A 5159-nucleotide genomic window follows, 5' to 3' on the forward strand; every position below is an offset into this window, starting at 1 on the left:
CATTTCTGGCCACCATTACATGCGCAAATCACCACTCTGTCCGTCCAACCCGTAAACGCAGAAAAATGATCAGTAAGTTAGCCTGTAGCTTACGAAAAACAAAAAGCGGCTCAACTTACCTCATTCTCCCCTACGTAACATAATTGAGGGCATTTTTTAGGCCATCACAGTATTTGTCAACAATTGTTGTTTGGGGGACTGGGGAGGGTGGTTACTGGCTCATAATATGTGCCCCCCCCCCCAAAAAAAAAGAAAGAAAGAAAGAAAACGAAACCGATCATCCGCGAAAAGAACTATTGAGCTCGAACCAAGGCGACGAATCGATTTATAGGTATGCAGGATGACTAACGATGCCACTTTTTGACTTCTTGTGTCAAATAAGTTCCATCATCTGGATAGCACGTCAACATTCTATTTGACGTTTTGCAACAAACGTATACTATTTGGCGCGACTAGCCTCATAAATGTTCCGAAACTAAAACCGTTCCTTCGCAATTAACTTGAACCACGTCATCCCAGCTTATGCACGACAAAAATAAAATAATGCTTCAGGATCACTGGCCTGAATTCCAATGCTTAAAGTTAACTCAAAACCGGTGTGGCTGAGGCACGCTTCGCTACATCTCGTGACGGCCACCATTGTGTTGCATTTTTCGGTAAGCTATAAGTTAATAAGGAAAGGATTGGTGAGTGGGTTGAAAACAGCCCTCACCCTCCACCCCCCCCCCCCTTCTTCAACATAAGCAACCGAAAGATCTGGCGATGGTTTATCCACCTCCTCTGCCGCCGCGCTGCGAGGCCTCGATTCGTTCGGTATGTGGCTTCCTGAGTGGTCCTCCCCGGAGGCAAGGTGAAAGGTCATGGCCTGTATCATAAATTTATACGTTGCTGAATATGTTTTATAGTTCTTCCAAGGCCTTGGACACCGTTTTATTATATCGGATAAGCATTGCACTTTCTTGTCAATCAATACATCTAAAGAAAACTTGATCATAATCTTATACTGCGGCAATTGTAATTCTGCTTACGGTTGCCTCTTTATGATACGGACCACCACCACCTCCACTGCGCTGGAGCTCTGGCGTTCTACCCCTCCCCGCTACGGACCGGCCCTCGGGCTAGGTGTGTTAGTACTGAGCGCAAACCTGTAGTAGTCACGTGACTTTCATTCACGTAGCGTATAGGCGATACCAAGGACGGGCTCTGGGGAGGCAGCCGGCGCGGAAAAATAGCACGATTGTAGTTTTGGAAGAATATCTGTTGCGGTAAGAGGAATTATACAAAACATACGTCCTAGGAGCAAACATGTGTTATTCCTCCATACTTTGCACTACATTTCCTTTCTCCAATGGCCAGCACTTAGCAAATAATAGCGCAATTCTAAATTGGTAATATATGTGTACAGTAGCAACTGCGGGTCCCTGTACATCGCTTGATGAGAATAGGTATTGCTTCAAAGTTCAAGCTGCAACTGGCGAACTGCGATGAACCTGGGAGGACACGTCGCGCTAATGTTATACCACCATGAAGTGAGCCGCTGTTGGAGGTGGAGGAAAATGTGGAATACATATAACATTTACGGTGGGTTGGGTGGTGTCATTCTCAACGACCTTTGCTTTGAAGCCGCATGCCTAAGTAGTAAGTAACCAAACGGGCAGTCAGCCTAGCTCAAGCTCCTGTCGCTTTCATTTGCCAACGCACTTTTGACACTGTCAGGCTGAAGGATGATGGCACATCCCCGGGTCATGGTCAACCATGGTCTCCGTTTCCAGGAAAGTCTCTATAGCCTCGCTTCCTAGAAGAGCACGTGACCCGCGTCTGGTGCCATGGCCGCGGGGCTGCGGTGGCGCCGGGCCTGCCGCCGAAGCTCCGACCCCTCTCACCCTCTCCCCTCCCCAACCCCACGCGATGAGTCTCCGGGAATGTGAAGGGGCGCGCGGCGGCCCGCCGTCGACCGTCCGAACGGGTCGGCACGGGCCGGCGCGGTCGACCCGACTCGACCGGGCGAGTCGCCGCGGGCCGCGCCGGTCCGACGGACGGACGGACGGACGGACGGACGGTCGGACGGCCGCTCTCCGCACACGTCCTAGGAGCGCTGGCGCACCGGTGAAAAACGGCCCTCCGTTGCGCCAGCCGATGTGCACGACCGGTCTGTCGTCGGCAGGGGAAAAAGCGGCTCTCCCTGAGACAGCCGGCGCACGGTCCGGATGACAGGCCATCCGATGCTCGCCGACGGCGGCGTGACAGGTCACCGGGCCGGAAAAGTGGCATGTCATCGGATGGGGCGTGACAGGTCAGGGCACAGGATGCGTGACAGGTCACCGTGTGGGCGGCGTGACGGGTTATCGGATGGGACGTGACAGGTCACGTTGAGATGTGATGGGTTGACAGACGGTTCTCGGAGATCTGACACGAGGAATGGGTGTGCACTGAAAACAATTTAACCCAAGGCTGGCGAGTAAACCGGTGTTTTACGGGTACCCCTATCCGCAACCATTTTTAACCACCCTCCCAGGAGTAGTGCTAGGTCCCATTGCGGTGTAGTCGTACTTGCTCTGAGCGGATATAACCGCTGTCAGCGAATAAGTCCGCTGAGAGCAGGGACGACTACACTGCAATGGGACCTTACTGTACTCCTGGGAGGGTGGTTAAAAATGGTTGCGGATAGGGGTACCCGTAAAACACCGGTTTACTCGCGGGCCTTGGGTTAAATTGTTTTCAGTGTGGACTTGTGGCCAAATGGTGGTCAGATTGTTTACACCTTTTTACAGCGAAATATAGACAAAGTGCCCACAGTTCAGTAATAGTGCAACCGCTTTCGACAGTTCACCCTAGACAGACTATGCTGTACTGTCGAAATCATCTGCACTATTACTGAAATATGAGCACTGCCGCCTAAATTGGGCACAAAAAGGTGTAAATGGCATTGGAACTACATCATTGCTAGCCACTTGTGCCTCGGGGAAAGCCGTCATGCTGTGGTTAGAAGGATAGTGATGACGTCAGATTAACCTTACATATTACATGTCATGGTCACCAGTCAAATCAATAACTAACACACGTACATATCATGTTTATGATTTACAAACCGGATGGCGTGAAGGAGTGTCTAAATAGGCCTCGTACACTGAGGTCACGGGTTTTCCCTCTTCCGTGAATGGTCGTGACGTGGATGGCATTTGACGTGGCTCTAATCGTGATCGAGCCAAACGAGTTCGTGAGTCCCCACCTGATAATGATGAGGCAGTGGCTTTATTTAGAGGCAGCAATCGACCGGATGGGCCAGCATGACCAGTCAGGACGTGCTATTTGTGCATTGAAGCAGAGCCGCATGGGCTACTTTGCTGCAACCCGTTTAAAACAGCCTCTGAGATCGATTTTTATTTTTCTCATTGTCATTTGATTATCACAGTTTGATGTTGCTTTCTCTGCCTGGGTTTGAATGGAAGCGGAAAGTGCCAAATTAAACCAAGGAAATGCCTCTTGCCTCTTACAACAAAATCTAAAACAAACATTTAGTGTGCGACATAGGCGGCGGAAAGGGGAGGGCACCGGGGCACTGTGCCCCCCTTTGATATTGGCATTTTAGCATTAGCCCTATGGGCGTTGCATGGAAAGAATGGGACCAAAAGTCGGCAGTGCCTCCCCCCCCCCCCTTATTGAAGGTGTTCCGCCGCTACTGGTGTGCGATATCATTTGATGGGTCCCAATGGGTGGGTGCCTTGACAATCAGTTAAATATTTATATATAGATATTTGTTTTTTTTTTAAATCGCTTGGCATTCGGTGTCACAATACCATTGCAGATTCATAAGATGAATATGGAGTAGCACCGAAAATGATCTATGGCGACCACCGTTTACGGTTTAGCTGCCTCAGGTCTCTTGGGTCAACCCCGACTTACCGACCATTCAGCCGCGATAGCAATAATCCCAGAAGATTACTAATATTTGCCCCTTCATGATCACGGGAGCCCGTCCAGCGCAAAGAACAAGAGAAATTGGTCAACAATAAAAAAAAACATGAGACCTGAAAGTGAGAGTAGATCAAATAATATTTCCAAGCTAGGCTAGCAAGGCAGTGGGGCTCCACAGCCCCATGTAGAGGCAGCGACACCTACACTTCACTCTGGCGTGGCGGGCCGGCGCCAGGCGTCCCAGACGACGTCGCAGAGAGTCGCTCCGTGGCAACTTTCAGTGCGCACAGCACACTGCACAGTGTACAGTACAATCGTCAGCCCTTGTTATTCGTATGCCGTACACGGTATACAGAGCTAAATGGTCTAAACATTTCGATCACTCTTTATCGCTTACCAGGATCCTGCCTTGTCTGTTCCTTGTTCCTGTCCCGCCGAGCATGCGCTGTCCTGCCTGTGTCGCTGTCTATGCCACTGCCACTGCCCCGCCCTGTCCTGTCCTGCCATTCTACCCAGGCCTGCCCTGTCCTACCCTGCCCCTGTCCCTAGCCTACCCTGCCCATGCCCCTCTACCCCTGCCTTACCCCACCTCTCCACGTCCACGAACAAGATGACAGACCCTACCCCTGTCCTGCCCTGTCCTGCCCCTGCCCCGTCCCTACCCCTGCCCCTGCCCCGTCCCCACCCCTGCCCCTGCCCCGTCCCTACCTCTGCCCCTGCCCCTCCTACACTGTCCTGCCCGTGTGACACCCGAAGTGTCCGTCCCCGTCTCCGTTTGCGGCGAATCATATGTGCCAAGCTTTATCTTTTTCAGCTCACCCAAAAAATGGACATGCTTTTTTATTTGAATTGTATTTTCTACCATTCGTATCGTATCAACAAGATACCTTATTTGAATTCTGAATACAGCAAAGCTACGTTCAAATAATTGTGCAAGAGTCTGCTGAGGGCATAAGCGTAAATCTAATTTGCATTTGACTCGGCAAAAGAGGCTATAAGGGTATTGCCATTGATCATTTTAGATTGGTTTCGAATGTCTCCGATCATCTTTGCATTCAGTTGCTTTGGGTACTGGCCACTGGGTGCCCCTGAAGGAGTTATTCACTTCTTTTGTCAATTCACTCCTATCTCCCCATACAGCCCACGTTGGATGAAATTCATGGCAACCGAGGATTTCACCTTCGTCACGGGTTGAACCCCAGCTCCCATGGTGTAACTGCAAATTCCGTCTTCCAAACATCATC

The sequence above is a fragment of the Amphibalanus amphitrite genome, unplaced genomic scaffold (assembly GCF_019059575.1).
Source record: "Amphibalanus amphitrite isolate SeventyFive unplaced genomic scaffold, NRLGWU_Aamphi_draft 001623F_arrow, whole genome shotgun sequence".
Taxonomy (NCBI): Eukaryota; Metazoa; Arthropoda; class Thecostraca; order Balanomorpha; family Balanidae; genus Amphibalanus; species Amphibalanus amphitrite.